Below are 22,743 nucleotides of genomic sequence, written 5' to 3' on the forward strand. Positions count from 1 at the left end.
TGGTTGAATCTGACTTTTCAACACCGTGTTCTGTCCTGTCTTTGCTCTTGGGAGACCCTAGGAGGGAGACAGATCTGAGAGACACTGAATCAGAATTTACAGCCGTGTTAAAGGTGATACAGCAGAAAACCTACACCTTTTCCCTCAGGTGTCAGGTCATGGTGACTAACGCCCCCTGCATCTTAGAATCCCTGATGCCGGGCTCCCCTCTTGTCCAAGCGGCTTTGCCTGGTGATCTCTGTTGTCCCTTTTTGGCCACCCCACACTGGTTGTGGAGGTGGAGGGAAGTCCTTTGTCCAGGTGGAGATTCAGAACCCACTGCTCAGATCCTGATTCCCTGATCCATGGACTGCTGACCCCAGGGGAGGACTTGCTCTTCTCTTTGTGGATACTTCCAGCCTCAAGACCAGGCAGGTGGGGATCAGGTTCTCCATGAAAATAGGAATAGGATCAATTGAGGAGAAGATGGGGCCCCTTGAGGACTCATAGCACATATCTCTAGGGGGGTGGGTGGTCATATGTGGGGTTACAGTACTTGGCACCTGGGGGACCCAGGACTCAGGGACTGCCTCTTCCTGGTGCAGGCAGGTGGTGCAGCAAAATAGGGTGGTGGTGGCTCCAGCTCCAAGGACAGAGCCACGAGAACTTTATCCAACAAACATTCACTCAGACCCATGTTGGTCTAGTGGACATTTCATCCTGGAAGTCAGTGTGAAGAAAGCCTAGTCCCTGCCTCAGAGTTTCCATGTTATAGGTAGGGCAGCATAATGGACACACTTGTTTTGGTGATACAGCAGACAGTCTCTACCACCTTCTACCTGTATCATGACTTCTATATTCATTCAATAGCCAGACCATTGCTATTCTGAGGTCCCTCAGAGGACTGACCCTGTGGCCTAGCACTTGCCCATAGAAGTGTCAGTGTCTGGAATATTTTCCCGAGACATGTCCTCTCATGAAGGAAAGAAACAGACTGGGTTTATGGAGTGCCTTTCCTCTTGAACATAGAGGATATGATAGCTGGAGCTGCAGCAGCCATCCTGATGTCTGTCGTCAACAAGAATGAAAAGCAAGGCCTCCATAGTAGTGATGGTGGAAAAGGAGTGAGAAGATTTGGAACCTCATGGAATTGGTGAATACCTGGAGAGACACCATCTGATCCAGAACTTATTATCAGAGGAGAAAATAGTCTCCTGTTTGTTCCTGTGTCTGATCATCATGCGTATGTTTTTCATTATTACAAATCAATTGCCACAAGTCAATCAATTAGTCAAATAATGATTGGGGGAAAAGTTCAGTAGTAGGTAGTGTGCAGACGGAGATCTGACAAAATGACAGGCAGATACTGTGTGGTTGGAAGTGGTTGGAAGAGGCCTCTCAGGGGAGGTGACATTGGAGCTGCTGTCAGGATGGGAAGAAGGCACAGGTACCAGGTGTGTGTTTGGAGACAGCAGAGTTAGGGTCTGCAGGGCAGATTTCTGTTAGTCTGAGGGTGAAGGGGCAGTGAGAACCTAAGGTGACTAGGAATCTGAACTAGTTCAATTTCAAGGTGATATTTTCTCCTAAGTTAAAAATTTCAGGGCTGCAGTGATATGTTTTCAGAATTTATTTTGCCATTTGTTTCCACTTTTACTGAACCGCAGGTGTGATTCCTGTGTGAATTTCCCAGAAAACTGGAGGCGAAGCATCAGCCTTTTTGTAGCTGACGTTGAGGCTTATCTGCTGGGTCACCTTGTTGACATATGACAGTGACCACATTGCAATGGCTGCACCTTTCATCCTCCTTCAGCTTCTGACTCCTGTGCCAGGTATGTGTTTCAGTATGATACCAAATTTCTGTTACACATCCTTTAATATTATATATTTATGCATGTACACATATATGAATATACTTAGGAATATGTGTATGTATATATATTTATATATTTCTGCTGTTTGTATGTTTATATATGTATATATATTTATATATCTCATCTGTATGTATATATATATATGTATAAAGTGTGTTTCATATCTATCTATCTATCTATCTATCTATCTATCTATATCCACTTTATGACAAATGACAAGTGAGTATGGTTACCATAATGAACATTAGGGCCAAATTAGTAATCAGGATCATTGACAAAGATCATTGGTGTGAGATGCTCCTGAGCAAAAGAACTTCAGCCCCGGGTCTAGGTCTTTCTGGAAGTGGAGAAGGAGAGGCTGAGGGCGAGTGCTCAGGGTGTCTCTAGACATGTCCATCCGAGAGGAGTCAGCCTCCAGGAACACCGGTGGACAGTGAGGGCATTGGCATTTCCCAAGGGAAGCATTAATAGTGTCAGGACATCCATCAGTGTGCTGGGTGACATTGTGTGTCTGACCCTCTCAGAACATGGTTCCTACGGCCTGAGGAGATAGGATGCATCATCCCAATTTTCTTCTGATGAGTGAACCTTGGACACCTGCTGACTCCCAGGTCTGGTGTCCCTGTGAGGCTCCACCTGGGCAGCTCCAGCCTCCGTCCTGCTCCTCCTGATGCAGCTCTGCTGCCCCCTGCTGGTGGAGGAGACTCAGACCGGGAGCTTCCCTCCTGCGGGTCAGGTCATCCCACAGTACTTGTCAACTTCTCAGGCAGCTGCCACCTCTTGCCAGCCCAGCCCAGCACAATCAGGCTACTTACAAAATGCATGGAGGCAGGGCAGTACAATTCCTGTACTGTGTTCCAGCATTGAAATGCCCTGGACTGGCCTATTGTTACAAAAGAGAGCGCAGGGTAAACTGGAATGCATTTACAGAGGGTCATGGTCTAGGAAACCTATGTGATATCTTATAGCCACCCCTTTTTCTGTCCATTTAGGTATCCAGACTGATGTTTCCACATTACAGTTAGTGCAGTTGGGACATGGTGTGAATAGGTGTTGCTCCTAGTATTAATGTTCACTTGTGCACCAACATTTATTATTATTATTATTACAATCTCTACCATTCCTGTATTTATTACAACCCACACCTCTGGGAGTTTTGGTGGGAGGACATCTACACTAGCATAGTTGGTGGCTTGGATGAATTTGGAATTCTACTAATTCAGACCTGGACATACAATTTCACATCATACACATTACATTTTTGCTATGTGGGGGCGTGGCCTGGGTCCTGCTGGCTCTTCTATACATTATTGTATGCTCCTCTCTCTCCGAGCAGGTGGGAGTGACAGGATTCTCATGGTCACTCTAATGGGGATAGGTGAGTGTTATAGGGGACCATAGGGTCTGCTGATTCAGGAGATTTGGCAGCTAATTCTCAGGGGTCTCACCCCAGCTCATCCCTTGGGCTGAGCTCAGGATCAGAGCCATGTGCAGGGTCCAGTGGGGACTGAGCCTGTGGGCAGGCCTGACAGACAGCATCTGGGCAGAGAGTGAAGAAGGAGAGCAGGAGGGTCCAAGTCAGGTGGGGACCCCAGAGCTCTGTCTCCTGGGTCCGTAGCTGAGCCTGACCACATCAAGCCTCACTCATAACCCGAGTGGTCCCTGTGAAAATGCTCCTTCTCAGGCTGGTATAGAGCATCTCTGTGCTTCTGGATGGGCTCCATGAATCTGGTTCATGTGGAGCTGTGCTCACCTCTGGGCTCTCCTAGAGGAGCTTGGGTCACTCTGTGTTTGAAAAGTTTTAAAGCCTGGAGGAAGAGAAGGGGAACTTGAGGGCATTTCTGTAGCTGTTCTCATGAATAATGTACTGTGATCATTTGTTTCCATGTTTTTATGGTAAAATAAACATGATAAAATTTCCCATCCCAACTGTCCTTCAGTGTTCAATTCATGTTCCCAGTTTGTCTTTCTGTTCCCTGTGGATTTTTTATGTTCCACATTGTGCAGCAGAATTCATTGGGAACTTATCCCAGGCTTGTGCTTAGATTTTAGTGTGTTTTATTTACTATATGTTTTTTATATGCAGCCTATACTTGGGTGATACCATTAATCTCAATTTGACAATCTCTATCTTTTAATTGTGGTGTTTACACCATTTTAAAAATTTTAATTTATTTTCTTAATTTCCATTCAAGTTAGTTATCATATAGTGCAACAATGATTTCAGAAGTAGATTCCTTAATGCCTCTTGCCCATTTAGCCCATCGCCCCTCCCACAATCCCTCCAGGATTTAAGAGTCTCTTATGTTTTGTCCCCCTCTGTTTTTTTATTAATTTTTGCTTCCCTTCCCTTATGTTCATCTGTTTTGTATCTTAAGTCCTCATATGAGTGAATTCATATGGTATTTGTCTCTCTATGGCTGACTAATTTCGCTCGGCATTATACCTTTTAGCTCCATCCAGTAGTTGCAAATGGCAAGATTTCATTCTTTTTGATTGCTGAGTAATACTCCATTGTATATAGATACCACATCTTTGTTCTCCATTCATCCATTGATGGAAATTTGGGCTTTTTCCATTCTTTGGCTATTGTTGATAGAGCTGCTATAAGCATTGGGGTGCACGTGCCCCTTCAAAACAGCACACCTGTATCCCTTGGATAAATACCTAGTAGTGCAATTGCTGGATTGTAGGTATTTCTATTTTTAATTTTTTAAAGAACCTCCATACTGTTTTCCAGAGTGGCTGCACAAGTTTGTATTCCTACCAGAAGTGCAAAAGAGATCCTCTTTCTTCACATCCTCACCAACATCTGTTGTTGCCTGAGTTGTTAATGTTAGCCATTCTGACAGGTGTGAGGTGGTATCTCATTGTGGTTTTGATTTGTATTTCCCTGATGATGAGTGACGTTGAGAATTTTTTCATGTGTCAATTGGCCATCTGGATGTCTTCTTTGCAGAAGTGTCTATTCATGTATTTTTCCCATTTCTTCACTGTATTGTTTGATTTTTGGGTGTTGAGTTTGATAAGTTCTCTATAGAGTTTGTATACTAACCCTTTGTCTGATATGTCATTTGCAAATATTTTCTACTATTCTGTCAGTTGCCTTTTAGTTTTGCTGATTGTTTCCTTCACTGTGCAGAAGTTTTATTTTGTTGAGGTCCCAATAGTTCATTTTTGCTTTTGTTTCCCTTGCCTCTGGAGACGTGTTGAGTAAGAAGTTGCTGCAGCCAAAGTCAAAGAGGTTTTTGCCTGCTTTCTCTTCTAGGATTTTGATGGCTTCCTGTCTTACATTGAGGTCTTTCATCCATTTTGAGTTTATTTTTGTGTATGCTGTAAGAAAATGGTCCGGGTTCATTCTTCTGCATGCCGCTGTCCATTTTTCCCAGCACCACTTGCTGAAGAGACTGTCTTTATTCCATTGGATATTCTTTCCTGCTTTGTCAAAGATTAGTTGGCCATACATTTGTGGGTCCATTTCTGGGTTTTCTATTCTGTTCCATTGATCTGAGTGTCTGACAGTACCATACTGTCTTGATGATTACAGCTTTGTAATACAGCTTGAAGTCCAGGATTGTGATGCCTTCTGCTTTTTTTTTTCAAGACTGCTTTAGCTATTCGAGGTCTTTTCTGGTTCCATACAAATTTTAGGATTGTTTGTTCTAGCTCTGTGAAGAATGGTGGTGTTATTTTGACAGGTATTGCATTGAATATGTAGATTGCTTTGGGTAGTATTGACATTTTAACAATATTTGTTCTTCCTATCCAGGAGCATGGAATATTTTCCCATTTTTTGGTGTCTTCTTCAATTTCTTTCATAAGCTTTCTATGGTTTTCAGTGTATAGATTTTTCACCTCTGTTAGATTTATTCCTGGTATGTTATGGTTTTTGGTGCAATTGTAAATGGGATTGATTCCTTGATTTTTCTTTCTGTCACTTCATTATTGGTGTATAGGAATGCAACCTATTTCTGCTGCTTTGATTTTATATCCTGCCACTTTGCTGAATTCATGGATCAGTTCTAGCAGTTTTTTGGTGTAATCTTTTGGGTTTTCCATATAAAGTATCATGTCATCTGTGAAGAGTGAATATTTGACCTCCTCCTGGCCGATTTGGATGCCTTTTGTTTCTTTGTGTTGTCTGATTGCTGAGGCTAAGACTTCCAATACTATGTTGAATAACAATGGCGAGAGTGGACATCCCTATCTTGTTCCTGACCTTAGGGGGAAAGCTCTCAGTTTTTCCCCATTGAGGATGATATTAGCGTTGGGTCGTTCTTATATGGTTTTTATGATCTTGAAGTATGATCCTTCTGTCCCTACTTTCTTGAGGGTTTTTGTCAAGAAAGGATGCTGTAATTTGTCAAATGCTTCCTCTGCATCTATTGAGAGGATCATGTGGTTCTTGTCCTTTCTTTTATTGATGTGATGAATTACATGATTGTTTTGCAAATATTGAACCAGCCCTACATCCCAGGTATAAATCCCATTTGGTCATGGTGAATATTTTTTTTAATGTATTGTTGAATCTGATTGGCTAATATCTTGTTGAGGATTTTTGCATCCATGTTCATCAGGGAAATTGGTCTATAGTTCTCCTTTTTAGGGGGTTCTTTGTCTGGTTTTAGAATCAAGATAATACTGGCTTCATAGAAAGAGTTTGGAAGTTTTCCTTCCATTTCTATTTCTTTGGAACAGCTTCAAGAGAATAGGTGTTAACTCTTCCTTAAATGTTTGGTAGAATTTCCCTGGAAAGCCATCTGGCCCTGAACTCTTGTGCTTTGGGAGATTTTTGACTAGTAGTTTGATTTCTTTACTGATTATGGGTCTATTCAAATTTTCTATTTCTTCCTGTTTCAGTTTTGGTAGTTTATATGTTTCTAGGAATTTGTCCATTTCTTCCAGATTTCCCATTTTATTGGCATATAATTGCTCATAATATTCTCTTGTTGTTGTTTGTATTTCTGCTGTGTTGCTTGTGATCTCTCCTCTTTCATTCTTGATTTTATTTATTTGAGTCCTTTCCTTTTTCTTTTTGATCAAACTGGCTAGTGGTTTATAAATTTTGTTAATTCTTTCAAAGAACCAGCCTCTGGTTTCATTGATGTGTTCTACTGTTTTTTTTTTTCTTTTAGTTTCGATAGCATTGATTTCTGCTCTAATCTTTGTTATTTCCTGTCTTCTGCTGGTTTTGGGTTTTATTTGCTGTTCTTTTTCCAGCTCTTAAGGTGTAAGGTTAGTTTGTCTATCTGAAACCTTTCTTCCTTCTTTAGGAAGGCCTGGATTGCTATGTACTTCCCTCTTATGACTGCCTTTGCTGCATCCCAGAGGTTTTGGTCGGTGTGTTATCATTTTCATTTGCTTCCATGTACTTTTTAATTTCCTCTTTAACTTCTTGCTAGCCCATTCATTCTTTAGTAGGATGTTCTCTAGTCTCCAAGTATTTGTTATCTTTCCAAATTTTTTCTTGTGGTTGACTTCTAGTTTCACAGCGTTGTGGTCTGAAAATCTGCATGGCATGATCTCAATCTTTTTGCATTTGTTGATGGCTGATTTGTGTCCCAGTATGTGATCTATTCTGGAGAACATTCCATGTGCACTGGAGAAGAATATATATTCCACTGCTTTACAATGAAATGTTCTGAATATATCTGTTAAGTCCATCTGGTCCAGTGTGTCATTCAAAGCTATTGTTTCCTTGTTGATTTTCTTTTTTTTTTTTTAATTTTTTTTAACGTTTTTTTATTTTTGAGACAGAGAGAGACAGAGCATGAACGGGGGAGGGGCAGAGAGAGAGGGAGACACAGAATCGGAAACAGGCTCCAGGCTCTGAGCCATCTGCCCAGAGCCTGACGCGGGGCTCGAACTCACGGACCGCGAGATCATGACCTGAGCCGAAGTCGGACGCTTAACCGACTGAGCCACCCAGGCGCCCCATCCTTGTTGATTTTCTGTTTAGATGATCTGTCCATTGCTGTAAGTGGGGTGTCAAAGTCCCCTGCTGTTATGGCATTATTATCAATGAGTTTCTTTATGTTTGTGATTGATTTATATATATGGATGATTGCACATTTGGAGCATAAATGTTTACAATTGTTAGATCTTCTTGGTGGATAGACCCCTCAATTATGATATAATATCCTTCTTCATCTCCTGTTCTAGTCTTTATTTTAAAGTCTTGACTGTCTGATATAAGTATGGCTACTCTGGCTTTCTTTTCTTGGCCATTAGTGTGATAGATGGTTCTCCATCCCCTTACTTTCAATCTGAAGGTGTCTTTAGGTCTAAAGTGGGTCTCTTGTAAACAGCATATAGATGGATCTTGTTTTCTTATCCATTCTGTTACCCTATGTCTTTTGATTAGAGCATTTAGTCCATTGATGTTTAGGGTGAGTACTGAAAGATATGAGTTTATTGCCGTTATGTTCTTGTGGAGTTGGAGTTTCTGGTGGTGTTCTCTGGTCCTTTCTAGTCTTTGTTGCTTTTGGTTTTTTTTTTTTTTTTTTTTCATTTTGTCTTTTCTCCTCTCAGAGAGTCCCCCTTCAAATTTCTTGCAGGGCTGGTTTAGTGGTTATGATCTCCTCTAATTTTTGCTTGTCTGGGAAACTTTTAACCTCTCCTTCTATTTTGAATGACAACCTTGCTGGATAAAGAATTCTTGGCTGCATACTTTTTTCCAATTCAGCACATTGAATACATCCTTCCACTCCTTTCTGTTCTGCTAAGTTTCTGCTGCAAACCTGATCTGCCTTCCCTTGTAGGTTAAGGACTTTTTTTCCCTTGCTCCTTTCATGATTCTTTCCTTGCCTGAGTAGTTTGTAAATTTGACTATGATATGCCTTATTAATGGTCGGTTTTTGTTGAATCTAATGTGAGTCCTCTGTGCTTCCTGGATTTTGATGTCCGTGTCTTTCCCCAGGTTGGGGAAGTTTTCTGCTATGATTTGCTCACATAACCCTTCTACCCCTTTTTCTCTCTCTTCATCTTCTGGGACTCTTGTGATTCTGATGTTGTCCCTTTATAATGAGTCACTGATTTCTCTTATTCTTGAATCGTGCTCTTTTGCTTTAGTTTCCCTGTTTTTTTCTGATTCATTATTCTCCATAAGTTTGTCTTCTATATTGCTGATTCACTGCTCTGCCTCATCAATCCTTGCCACCATGACATCCATTCGAGATTGCAGCTCAGTTATAGCATTTTTTTTATTTCATCCTGACTAGCTTTTACTTTTCTTATCTCCACAGAAAAGGATTCTATTTTCGACCCCAGCTAGTATTCTTATTATCATGATTCTAAATTCTGCGTCAGACATCTTGCTTGTATATGTGTTGGTGAAATCCCTGGCTGCCATTTCTTTGTGCTCTTTCTTTTGGGGTGAAGTCCTTCATTTCATCATTTTGAAGGAAGAAAAGGAATTAATGAGTTAAAAAAATTAAAAAATTAAAACAACACACACACACACACACACAAATCAAATAAATGATGCTAGATCCTAGGTGTGTTTTGATCTGGTTATTGAAAGGAGCTTGCTAGATTACAGAAAAAAAAAGGGTGGGGGGAGGAACAAAAAGAAAAACAAGAAAAAAAAGGAAAACGTTTGAAAATTTGAGAAAATCAATACAATGAAATAAAATAAAATGAAATGGTGGAAGTAAAACAGAATTTGAAAAAGTTACAAAAGTGTAAAAAATATAGTAGAAAAAACAAAGAAAAATATTTTTAATAAAAATGGAAATAAAAATCAATGTTTTCCCTTTCTGAATTCAAGAAAAAGAAAAGAAACAAAAAAGAAAAAAAAGAAAATTGAATAGATGGACCAGTGAACAGACTGAAATATGATTGAAATTACATCATTTTCCCCTAGAAGTGAAACTATGAAGCACTTTATAGTCTGTAAACAAGCAGGCGGAGAGATTTGTGATGTTCCTGAAGAGTGAGGTTGGCCCAGTTGGGCAGGGTTTAGTGTAATGGTTCCATTCTCCACTAGATGGCACTGGTTAACTTACTGGGGTGGATTGTTGTGGCGTTTGTAGGTGTGTATGCGCATGCACGGGAGGGGTGAAAATGGTGTCACCCAGCTACCAGTCTCTGACATCAGAACTCTTTGCTCTCCCTGGCCAGCAATAGTGCACTTGTCCTTTGTTTCTGGCTTCTGACCACTCCCTGCTTTTACACTGTCTGTGACCAAGCCATCAGGTTGCCTCCCTCCTGAGTTTTATCAGGCGGCACCTCCCTCCTGAGTTTTATCTCAGATGTGGCTGTGTTTCCTGACCCCTCACTTCTGAGGGACTGCGGCTTTGACCCGTTCTGGCCATCTGGGGGAGGGTCTCACTGAGCAATGGCCAGGTGCCAGCCACACCTGGGAATGTTTGTGGGACCGTGCTGCTGCTGATGCCCAGAGACTGCTGCTGGGTGCCAGCCTACCCCAGAAAAAGTTTACACAATTGTGTAGCAACAGCGTTTCAGGGATTATGGAGAATCAAACACACATCTGGCACCAGGCTTCACCCTTAATGACCTTGTTCCAGCACCAGTGAATGTGGTTGTTCTCTGGGGTCTTCTGGGACCAGGTGGCTGCACAGCCTCTACCAAATATCCTTCTAGTAGTGGAACTGCTTTTCCCCTTGTGGCCCAAGAACCTCCTGGACCCCACTCTCTTCCTGGGGATTCGTCCTTCCCACCAGAGCACCACCAGGTATTGAGCTGCAGAGTTTCAGACTCTGTGCTCCTCCTGTTTATAGAGTCTTAATGGTATTTAAACCCTCTCCTGTCTCCTTTCTCCCTTTTTAGTTCAGTCCCTGTGGCTCTTTCCACTTTTCCACTTTCTCTCCAGTTGCTTTTGGGGGGGGGTTCTTTTCTCCCTCATCTCCGTCCTCTCTCTGCAAGCAAAAACAGCTCCCTGCCCTCCACAGCTTCTCTCTCCCTCAGTTCACCTCTCCACACCATGTACCTGCTGAATTCAGGTTGTGCAGATTGTTGTCTTAATCCTCAAATAAGTTTTCTAGGTGTGCAGGATGGTTTAGTGTTGATCTGGCTATATTTCATGGACACGAGATGCAAAAGAAACTTCCATGCTGTTCCACCATCTTGGGTCCTCCCCCTAGGACTCTATTTAGACTTCATTTTTAAGGGTTATTTTCTGTAGGTGAAGAATTGTTTTTCTCTTTCTTTCAGTAATTTAGACATGTTAATCCATTGTCTCTCACAGGCATTTCCACCAATGCAAAATCCACTAGAATCCTCCTCTTTGTTCCCCTGAGAGCAGTGTCTTTTCCTCTGGCTGCTTCTACCACTGTCTCCTTTTCACTGCAAAGAACATTTGATATTTATAGGGCTGTTCCTTTTTTCTTCTTATTTCTTGTGGCTGTGGTTTGTTGAGATTTTTAGACCTGTCCCTCTTGAGTTTCATCACATTTAGAAGATTTTGGCCAATAACTTTTGAATATTTTTCCATTTCTGCACCTCCACTTTCTCTCCCTTTCTGACACAATCACATCCTATTCCCTTGCTAAAGGTGCCTAATAGCTTGGTGGTTCTCTGTTCAGTTTGAAAACTTTTTCCTCTTTTTCACTTCGCACTTTCCACACTGTGTCTTCATATTCCCTCATGAATGCTTCCTCTGGAAAACGTGCTACAGTGTCCTACCCAGGAGGGGCTGGGCCAGGACCAGGGAGGACACCTAATCCTAAAGCCTGACCAGCAGCTTCTCAGAGATGTGGGGAGAATGGGAGCCAGGCCATGGCAGCAGCATTTATGTGCCACTGTCCATCATTCTCTGTCACTTGATTCATTGCCAGGCACTCTCACTGCTGTGGTAAGTGGCACAGCAATGGCCAACCTTGTCCTGGCCCTCTTTTCTGTTCGTGCTCAGGGAGACCATGTCCTTAAATTCCATCCTCAGATTTGGACTCAGATGGTTGCTTATATCTGTATGTATAACCAGCTCGGGGTCCTGGCTTGGCTTCTCCTGGCACTAAGAGGTATGTTCATGAGCTTATCTCCAGAGGAGCTGGGAACAGGTGCTCCCCAGGGCCTCCCCAGGACCATTGACCTGGAGGGAGGCTGTCTCAGGTCAGGGGTGGCACAGAGCCAGTAAGAGAGGAGAGGAGAGGGGTCTGGAAGAAGAAAGGAAAGCTGAGTCAGAGATTACTATCCTAGCACTGAGGGGAGAGAGCAATGTGGACACAGGTGAGGGCAGGGCCCTGACCCCATGGACCCTGGGTGGGAGAGAACAGGGCATCTGTGCCACATACTGTGCCTCCTTATGGGCTTTTCACCTGTGCAGGAGCAGCAGGGGAGCAGGAGTGAAGCCACGCAGAGTGAACCTGGGACTAGGAGCACTGCAGGCTCACCTGGGAGCTGTTCCACATGCAGATACCTGGGCCCCACCCCAACCTGCTGCACCTGCAGCTACATCTTGTGGAGACGCCCCCTTCCCACCCCATCAGGGGACTGTGTGCTCCCCGAGCTTCACAAGCTGAAGTCTAGGCCACTGTGGAAAATCTCACTTCCTCTGCTTATCTCCTATTTGGCCACCTGGGACATGGGGCTTAACTCTCCTGCTCTGGTCAAGTGAACTTGATTCAGATTCTAGACCCTGTAGTGATGGGGAGAAAATGGGTTAAGAATGGACTCTTTCACCAGTCACGTGGAGTGTGTGCTGTGGATGGGGTGAGACCCCAGGGAGTATGGGGTGCATGGCTCTGGAAGCAGAAAGTGTGCCTTGTCTGCTTTTGTCTCCTCCTGGGGGTGAATCATGTGCAAGAGAGGACGGCACTGGTTGGGGCATTTCATGGTGACTACACGGGGGAGCTGGGTGTCTACTACACCATTGGCGCAAGCACGGGTGTGTATGGATGCAGGAGATCCCCTAATACTCCCTGGGTCTGTATTACAGTCATAAATGCACCACAATCCAATTCAGCAGGTCTGATAATGGACCAACTCTCTAGAATGAGGTCTAGTCCTACCAACGGGCAGCGATGATGACTAGCTCAGGTATTTGCTGTGGGAAGGGGATATGGGGTGGGTGGTGGGGTAGTCAAAGAAATGAGCAGGGTAGAAATAACATGTGTTTCTTCCTAATGTTGTAGGAATGTGTTTGGATGTATATTAATCATAAGTTTCTGTTTAGTTCTCCTGCTACATTCAATTTATCCTCTAACATCAGATGTGTTAACAACAGTTAACTTTATTTCTCACTATTGAAGTTATAGGATGTCAAAACATCTGGGACAAAAGTAAATATCCCTAACATAGAAAAATGTATTTTGTATGCTCTTGCGGGGTAGGACTGAGCATGTTTATAATTGTTCACTGGGTGGTTTGATCATATTTGGTGGAAGCATTGCTGTCAACATCTCTTAATTGGAGACGGTGATTTTTTGGGGATGTGGGTGGATTTCATACAGATAAGGGGTGACTGTGGTGGCTTGTTAAGTGTCCATATTGACAGGCTGAACTGTTTTTCACAGAATTATTTTCTATGTTTTTGGTAAGATGGGTGTAAGGAGAGATTCTTGTACAAGATTTGGGGGATAGAAGTGAGGCAACACCCATTTTGTGGCTCACTCCATGTTTGTGTATCTTCTGGTCACGTTGCAGAAGGAGGCAACTGCCTCAATGTCCCTCATTCACCTTTAGGATGGATGTGACTCCCTAACTCACAGAGCACCTAGTGTGTCTGCATCTTTTTTCATTGTATAAAAATACTGGAATGGTCTGATCTGTTTGGGGATTGGACAAGCACATTGGTGATCTGGGGGAGAAACGCCAGCTCTGTGAGTATATAGTGGCCTCTTCAGGTCCCTGAGGACCCTGTTGGGGATGCAGGTCATCCTGGATTGGGTTCCTGAAAGCAGACTCCGAATGGAGAAGTGCCTGTGTAGGAGATCTGGAAGGAGGAGAGAGGTCAGACTGGGCAGGAGAAGTGACCCACACAGAGTGAGACATCAGATGAGGCCTCATTCCTGCAGGGAGCTCTAAAGCTGGGACGTTTCAGGACATGTGAAAGTGGGGCAGGCCCTGGGCCTCTAGACCTCAGGAGATTATTTAACTGAACCTCTCTGAGAAGGCAGTTTTCTGAAGCAAGAGTCCTTGGCAGTGAGGAGCACCCCTGTGAGCTGTCAGAGGCTCCAGGCAGTAGTGGGTGAGTGTGTGAACCCAAAAGACAGGGTGTGGGTGACCCCACGGTGTCTACTGCACTCAGGTGAAGGTGGCTCCACACATGACACCAGGGTTTCAGGACCTCAGGTGAGCTGAGAAATTTGGGGCTCTAATCCTTGTCAGTTGTGAGAGCAGTAGCCCACAGCCACCACATAGAAATGCAGAGATAATGAGCCCTGGACAAAAGTCCCCGTGTCTTTTCTCTACCGAGGCCCTCTGTTCCCAGTTCACACCCAGGACCTGAGAAGCAGGGAAGCCTAGTGCTGTCAGCTGAATATTCACTCTGACCCTCCCTGTGCAGAGCCAGCCTGGGGGACTGGATGAGAGGGACATCTGAGGGCCTTAGGAGACCTGGGCCAAACCAGCTCTGCTTTGTGCACAGACCTCCAAGGGCTGGAAGAGAGTGTGACACAGACAGAAGGGGTTTGTGTCTCACTTCCCCATTTGCCTGTGTCACTGTGAGGATCATAGTTGCTCTCATATGACTGACAGTAATAGTCAGCCTCATCCTCGGCCTGGGCCCCGCTGATGGTCAGGGTGGCTGTGTTCCCCGAGTTGGTTCCTGAGAATCAGTCAGGGATCCCTGAGGGCCGCTCACTATCCTTATAGATAATCAGCACAGGAGCCTGGCCTGACTTCTGCTGGTACCAGTAAGCATATTTACTTCCAATGTTGTTTCCTCCACACGTGATCCTGGCCGTCTGTCCCAGGTTCACTGACACTGATGGGGGCTGAGTCAGCTCATAGGAGGCCACGGAGCCTGCAAGAGAGGTGGTGAGAGGTGGGTTTCCAGCCTGGGGTGTCATCCCCCGAACACTCCCACCTGCCTGGCTTAAGCTCCAGTGATTCTCTAGGCCCCAGTGTCCACTCTGTTGTCATCTTAGTCCCTGGGGCCCATGGGCCCGCCTGGTGGATGGAGCCTTTGAATAAATGAGAACCACCCCCCTCTCCTTTCCCTGGGCAGGTGCAGCCCTTCAGGGCTCACACAGATCAGTGAGCACAGTGGGGGGCTATCACCCCACCAGTCCCCCATCCCACAGCAGGGTCTTGAGTATCCTAACCCCACTGAGGCTCCCCTGCTGAGCTCAGAGTCAGGACCAGGCTTGTCCCAGAACCCTGGGCCTGGGGTGGGTGTGAGCCTGGGCACAGCACCTGTGCAGTGAGCGAGGAGGCCGAGGAGGAGAGGGGTCCAGGCCATGGTGGAGGTGCCTCGATTCTGTTCCCTGAGGTCCTGAGGCTGGGCAGAGTTCCTCCCAGGCCTGACTTATCCCCTTGCTGGAGACACCTGCTGTTCATGCAAATCAGCCAGGGCTCAGGGGATGCTGCTGAGGAGCCTTGTGGTTTTAGAAATGGGCTCAGCCCCAAGGGACACAAAGATTGGAGGGGCAGCCCTTCAGATCCTCTTTCAGCCCAGGGAATTCTGCTTCACCCTCTGATCCCATAGTCTGGGGTCCACACTCCATCCCTCTCACTGTCCTGGTGTAGCTCCTGAGCAGGTGTCCTCACAGCAGAGTTCAGAGTTGGAGTCTGTCTGCATTTTCTGAACTTTTTACAGAATGTTTACTCTCTAGGTGACTGGAAGAGCTTAGGTCAGTGTGGTGTCCTACCCAGGTCTATGTTGGGGAACTTCAGAACCTGAACAAATTCCTCCCTTGCCAAGTGCACATGGAGTATTAGGGAGCCACGAGGTGTGGTAGGATTGTGTCCTGAGGGAGAACTCGTGGGACAGGAGTCATCCATGCCATGCCTCAGTAGCCCCACAGTGTACTCAGTGCCAGGGACAGACCAGGCTTGAAGAAGGTTTGGTAGTAACTGAGTTTAGCAGGAATGGGCTGGGCTGGAGAGGCATGAAGTAAGTACTGGACCTATGCTAGAGACAGAGGCAGATTCTACAGAAGACAGATCTGAGAGACACCAAGTCAGAATTTTACAGCACTATCAAAAGTAATACTGTAGAAACTTACACCTTTTTCTACTGGTGTCAGGTCATCGCAACCCACCTTCCCTCCCTGTTAGAACAGCTGATGTCCAGATCCTCCCCACGTCCAAGTGGCTTTGCCAGTTGATCTCTGCTGCCCTCTGGTGGCCGCTCCACACTGGCTGCTGGAGGCGCAGGGAAGTCCTTTGCCCAGCTGGAGATTCAGAACCCACCACTCACATCCTGTTTCCCTGATTCCTAGACTACTAATCCCAGGGGAGGAACTGCTCCTCTCTGTGGGGTCCTGCCAGCCTCAAGACAGGCAGGAAGAAATCAAATTATCCATGAAAATAGAAACAGCCTGATGTGAGGAGGAGAAAGCAGGGCCCATCTGAGGTATCATTGCTTATATCTTTGGGGTTATGGTTGGTCACGGGTGTGGTTCTAGGGTTTGGCACCACAGGTGACACAGCATTTAGGAACTGTGTCTTACTGGCGCCAGCTCCTGGTACACAAAATAGGGTGGTGGTGGCTACCACTTCAAAGACAGACACAGAGAACACTCACCCAGCCATCAGTTATTCAGATTCACTTGGGTTGGCACATTCTGTCCTGAGAAAGGAGTGTGAACAAGACAGAGGTCTTGCTCAGTTACCTTCCTGTGTGTGGAGCAGCACAGTGGACACATTTGGTAATGCAACAGACAGTCTCCAAACCCTTCTACCTGTATCTTGTTTCTATATTCAATTAGAAGCCACACTATTGCTATCTCAGGTCCCTTTTGAGCCAATGTGACCGTATGGGCTAGAGCTGGCTCATGAATGTGTCAGCTGAAGTCCTTTTTGGGGAGTTTTCTTCAGTGAATGATAAAACAGACCAGATATGCAGTGAGTGCCTTTCCTCTTTAACATGGGTGTGATAGCTGGAGCAGCAGCAGCCATCCCATGGTCTGTTGTCAACAACAGTGAAAAGCAAAGCCTCCATAGCAGTAATGGTGGGACAGAACGTGGGCAGAGGTGGGACCTCACGGAATTGCTGACTACCTAGAGAAATGCTGTCTGACTTCAAAGTTGTTTCTGTGAGAGAAAAATAAGTGCCTGAATGTTCATGCCTCTGTTTGAGATGTGCATGTATTGCATTAAGAACTTTGCGACCAGTTAGGATAATTAACACAAAACTATCAGTTAATAAATATAATGTTAGGGGAACAAGTGTCATGTTGGATGATGTGCAGATAATGAATTGCACTGAGACAAGGTGACAGGCAGGTGCTGGGTGGTGAGAGCCTGGAGGAGGCCTCTCTGCAGAGGTGACCTTGGAGTTGCTCAGAATGGGAAGAAGGAACAGTTTAGTTTAGAAGAACTAAAGAGTGTGTTTGGAGTCAGTCCCTGTGGAGAAGAGTCTGGTTTGTCTGAGGATGCAGGGACAGTGAGGACCTTAGGAGTCTGTGATTCAAAACTATTTGAGTTCCAAGGTGATTATTTTCTCATATAACCTCGGGGACAGGAGTGATGGGTTAGAATTCTCATTGTTGTATGTTTCCAGGTAAGGGGACTCACGAGAGGAGTCCCTGTGTGAGCTTCCCTGCAAACTGAAAGGGAAGCAGGAGCCCTTTTGTAGCTGAGTCACTGTGGCTTATCTGCAGCTCACCCATGTGTGTGTGTTCCGCATGACATCAAATTCCTGTCACACATCCCTTCATTATTATATCTTTTATATACACACACATATATGAATATATTGTATTTGTGCACGTATATACTAATTGTGTCTGCATTGTGTGCTTGCAGATATGTGTGTGTGTAAATGTATACATACATTTACAACATATGCACATGTATATTCTATAGATTGAACTCTGAATTGGGTACCTAAGTGGTAGTTGATGAGATCCTTGAGTTTCTAGGAGACACAGAGTTCCATTTCCTCACCAATGAGAAGTAGGTATGGTTACCACAGTGAACAGCAGGACCATATTAGTGTTCAGACTCATTTGACAGAGGATGTTAGTATCATTTAGTTAATAATGATGTTCCTAGAACTGAAATAGATAGGTAGCTGTCTATTTTTTTTTACATGTGTATAAATAGAAAGCTATGCTTGGCAAACACTTTGGCTTCCTACTGAACTTAACAGAGATGGAATGCTCCTTAGAAGCCACTAGATTACCGTGTGATGTGAGCTGCTTGCATGACTAGGTGTTATCTGATAAACCATGCATGGAATTGGGCATTCACAGAAGCTCTCCATCTTCAAACAGAAGAGGTAAATTTGAGATCAGGCTTCACCAGGTTCTGAAGGCACAAGTGAGTTGCATGAGGAAGAAGCTGGGTGTCCATGACCCCAACCCCTGCAGCATTGTCTTTTCTCTGTCTCCCACAACTATGGCCTGTGCTACTATAGAGAAAATAACAGAGGTTCCTGTATGGTATGCAGCCAACTCTGAGAGTTAACACTATTAGTACTGCAGCCCTAATCCGGGACAGCCCTGCATAACATGGGGGGTGAAAATTGTTCCATAAAGTAAGATTTGAGCAGAGTACTTGGTTCATTTTGCCTGGACAAAGGGAAAGACAGAGGTGGCTTTCTACTAACTTATATGCTCTGACTCATAGTTTGGCTGGATGGTCAGAGACTTGGAAGGAACAATAAGAAAACTGGTGAAAAATGTTTGAGGAAGACACATGTGAATAGAACCCTCCCCCAATGAACACAGAGGTAGATGCCATTCGTGTTCAATGAAAATGCCTACCACAGTGTGCCCTCAAGAGGAAATGGTATTAATAATCAGGTGGATAATGTGACATGTCTGGGGACAGTGGTCAGTCTTCTTGTCCATCCACTTGTAAACTGGCCCAGTGGGCTCCATAGCACAGTGCACATGTTGGAAAGTATGTGGTTATTCATGGGGTGATCACTGTGGATTTCTACTCACTAAAGCTGACCTGGATGCTTCTGAGGACCAATCTGCCAACAGTAGAGACCAAGTCTTAGTTCCCAGTAGGAGATCATTCCCTTGGGAATCTGCCTGGAGCCTGCTTGCTGATTCATTACAATAAGCCCCTTCTATCCTGGAGGGGATAGCTCTGTTCTTATTGGAATAGACCTTTACTGTAGGTAGAGACTTGCTTACTTTAACTGCAACACTTCCTCCCAAACTATTACCCATGGATTTCCAGAGTGCCTTGCCCACTATTCTGAAGCCACAGAAGCAGTGTGGCTTCTGTGCAAGGCACTCATTTCACTAAAATGAAGGGCTGCAATGTGCCCATACCCATGGAATTCATTGCTTCAACCATCTTCCCCAACATTTTGAAATAGCTGTCTTGAATGAATGGACTTGGCCTTTGGCAGACTCAGTTACTGTGCTAGCCACATAGAAACACTTTGTGTGTCTGGGGAAGCATTTTCCAGGGTATGATATTTGCACTAAATCTGTATCCAGTATATGGTGTTGTTTGTCAGATAGCCAGGATTCATGGGTCCAGGAATCAATAGGTGGAACTGAGAATGTCCCTAGTCACTGATATTCTTGGAGGCCTGCTGAAAAATTATGACTGCCTGTCACCATGACCCTACACTCTGCTGCCTTAGAGGTACCAGTTCTAAATTAGATGTGCTTCCACCCAGTGACACAACAATGATTCTGTTCTACTGAAAGTTAAGACTACCCCTTGTCACTTTGAGCTTGTCATGTATCCATGGATGTCTATCTGTCTGTCCTTCCAGCCAGGTCTTCCATCCACAACAAATTCCCTAGCCAAGAAAATGTGACAGCCTCATCCTGCCTTCTGCATATGCACTTCTGATCCACAGGGTGCAGAGCCTGCCTGGAGACTGGGTTGGGAGTGAGGTCTGGGAATCTCAGATCTGGGCACCTGGGGCAGACCTGCTGAATGCTTGTCCACCGTCCTCCTGGGGCTGAAGGAGAGTGTGCGAAAGATGGGGAAGGAGTTTGTGTCTCACTTTCCTGTCTGCCTTTGTCACTGTGAGCATGTCTACCACTGTTTCACACCTGATAGTCGGCCTCGTCCTTGGCTCTGGTCCTGCTGATGCTTAGGGTGTCTGTGTCTTTGAAGTTGGAGCCCGAGTATCAGTCAGGAATCCCTGAGGGAGGCTTGTTATTGTCATATATGACCAGCACAGGAGTCTGTCCTGGCTTCTGCTGGTATCACTGAACACCAAAGGTTTCTACATTGTCTCCCTGAGAGGTGGTCATGGCCATCTGTCCCGGGGCCTCTGACAACAAGGGTAGCTGAGTCAGCATGGTAGAGCATACAGGAATGTAAGTGAGGGGTTCACCTGACCAGGAAGGGAGGCTGGAGAAGTGCACAGGTTCCCAGTCCCTGTAGAGGAAGAGAGAAGAGCAGAAGCCAACAAGTTCAAGGCAGCAAAAGTCACCTGCACCAGGTGAGGAAAGCCGTCCAGGCTGAGAGGGGATGTGGGACAACCTCAGCCAGAATTTTCCAGGTCCTGAAGGAGACAAGCATTTTTTCTCAGATATGCCAGCTGCTGCTGGGGGGCGCTGCTGCTCTTGGCCATGGAGCCCCCTGGACAAGGGAGGTGCCAGCCCATTTATTGTCCTGTTGATGGAAAAGCCAATGATGAGAATTTCCAGATTATAATCCTCTTAAGTGACGTCTTCATGACCCTTTAATCAGACAAAACCCTGGAAATATTATTTCGGTCATAGGGATTCCCACCAAAGATCATCTTTCTTGTTCATCAGGTCAATAAGTAAATTTAGAGGAAATATTCCAACTGTATTTGCCATGCTCTTGTGAACAATGATTTTTTTCCATCTGTGTCTCCCCACACCCATGAAGGTATTGCTCTGATTCAAACCAGATGGAAATAGGGGGAAGCTTCTGCTTTTCCTTCTTAATAAATTCCTCATTTGTTGTTTTGACCTCCTGAAATTGCACTGCTCTAAAAATTAATTTCAAAACCACAAGTCAAAGAATCATGAGAGAAATTCAATTTAGGTAAAAAATCCATTCACTTCTTGGGAAAGATCTTTCCCCCTCAGAGAGACAGGTAAGGCCTGAATGAGACATGGCCACCATACAGGGTCAGCATGGGGATGGGTATGAGTCTATGTAGGTCAGATCTGGGCTAAGGGTCAGCGCTGCCTGGTGCAGGTGATGGGATTTGGGGCTGTGGGAGGACAAAGGTGCCAGGAGAAAGTCCCACGTAGCACCCAAGATGGTGGCTACACTTCCTCCACAGTTTCTGTAAAACCTAAGGATGGAAGGGCCGGGGACAACAGGGGCCTGGTCCCCTCTTTGCAGAGCGCGAGGCAGTCCTTCAGGATGTGGGGACACCTCATCCAGGAAACCAGAGGAAACATTCTCTACGGCCCATCCAGGCTGCCTGTACCCAAGGAGAAGAGGAAGTCCCACAGGTCTGTGCTGTCTGAGACAGGTGCCTCCACTGCTGAGTGACACGTGATTACATTTGGGGCCCATATGATGTATAATGACACTCTAAATTTTCATTCTCTACTGTAAAACCTGACTACCGTCCCCATAGTCAGAATGATTATGCTACCACTCTGCTACTTTACAGCAGGGTAAACATAGATCGGAGGACAGGGAGCATGCTAGGGTCTCCCACCCTGTAGGGGCCAGGACCAGGGAGGATATCTGATCCTATGCCCTGACTAGAATCTGCTCAGAAGGCAGGTGAGAGTAAGAGCCAGACCAGGACAGGAGAGTTTGTGTCCCATCGTCCATCCTTCTGTGTTACCTGAGTCACTGCCAGGCACTCCCACTGCCATGGCAAGTGGCACAGCAATGGTTAGCCTAGTCCTGGCCCTCAGTCGTGGTCATGCTCAGGAGGCCATGTCCCTAAGTACTGTCCTCAGAATCAGAACCGGATGGTTGCTCACATCTGTATGTATTACCAGCTCGGGGACCAGGCTTGGCTTCTGCTGGTACCAAGAGGCATGTTCACTCCCGAGCTCATCTGCAGAGCAGAGGATCTTGGGCCTGCCCAGGGCCCCTGACACAGAGCAAGTCAGCATCATGTCAGGGGCTGCATAGAGCCTGTAAGAGAGGAGAGGAAAGGGTCCTGGAGGAAGACACGGTGGCTGAGTCAGAATGACTGGCCCAGCCCTGTGAGGGAAAGGAGCGATGTGGTCGTGGTGATCGCAGGGCCCTGACCCCATGGACCCTGGGTGGGAGAGAACAGGGCACCTGTGCCGCACGCTGTGCCTCCCTGTGGGCCTCTCACCTGTGCGGGAGCAGCACGGGAGCAGGAGTGAGGCCACTCAGAGTGTGGTCCTGGGACTAAGAGCACCGCAGGCTCACCTGGGAGCTGTTCCACATGCAGATGCCTGGGCCCCACCCTGACCTGCTGCACCTGCAGCTGCACCTTGTGGAGACCCCCCTTCTCCAGGGGAGTGTGTGCTCACTGGCTTCACAGTCTAGGAGTCTAGGCCACTGTGGAAAATCTCACTTCCTCTGCTTGTCTCCTTAGGTTGTACTTGGACACCTGGAGGTGGGGCTTAACTGTCCTGCTCTGGTCAACTGAACTTAAATCAGATACTAGACCCTGTGCCGATCTGAAAAAATGATTTAAGAATAGACTCATTCACTGGCCACATGGAGTGTGTGCTGTGCATGGAGTGAGACCCCAGGGAATATGGGCTACATGGCTCTGGTGGCAGAGAGTGTGCCTTGTCTGCTTTAGGCTCCTCCTTATGGTGAATCATCAGGAAAAGTGGGGGCACTGTCTGGGGTGAATCATGGTGACTATCACGGGAGAGCTGGGTTTCTACTACACAGCTGGGGCAAGAAGGGGTGTGTA

General features: G+C 45.7%; 3 protein-coding genes and 2 gene segments (V, D, J or C); all 5 read right to left on the reverse strand.

Annotated features, from left to right (window-relative positions):
• The window catches only part of LOC102968706 (immunoglobulin lambda-1 light chain), a 718,086-nt gene that overhangs the window by 137,925 nt on the left and 557,418 nt on the right, over window positions 1-22,743 (reverse strand). The gene's annotated exons all lie outside the window — the stretch shown is intronic.
• LOC122232563 overlaps window positions 1-22,743 on the reverse strand; it is a 1,057,381-nt gene that overhangs the window by 119,916 nt on the left and 914,722 nt on the right.
• The window catches only part of LOC122232564 (immunoglobulin lambda-1 light chain-like), a 586,739-nt gene that overhangs the window by 109,888 nt on the left and 454,108 nt on the right, over window positions 1-22,743 (reverse strand). The window lies entirely within an intron of this gene.
• Window positions 1-22,743, reverse strand: part of LOC102959445 (immunoglobulin lambda-1 light chain-like) — a 480,152-nt gene that overhangs the window by 96,467 nt on the left and 360,942 nt on the right. The gene's annotated exons all lie outside the window — the stretch shown is intronic.
• The window catches only part of LOC102964473, a 277,151-nt gene that overhangs the window by 86,695 nt on the left and 167,713 nt on the right, over window positions 1-22,743 (reverse strand).

This window comes from Panthera tigris, chromosome D3 (genome assembly GCF_018350195.1).
Source record: "Panthera tigris isolate Pti1 chromosome D3, P.tigris_Pti1_mat1.1, whole genome shotgun sequence".
In the NCBI taxonomy this organism is placed as follows: domain Eukaryota; kingdom Metazoa; phylum Chordata; class Mammalia; order Carnivora; family Felidae; genus Panthera; species Panthera tigris.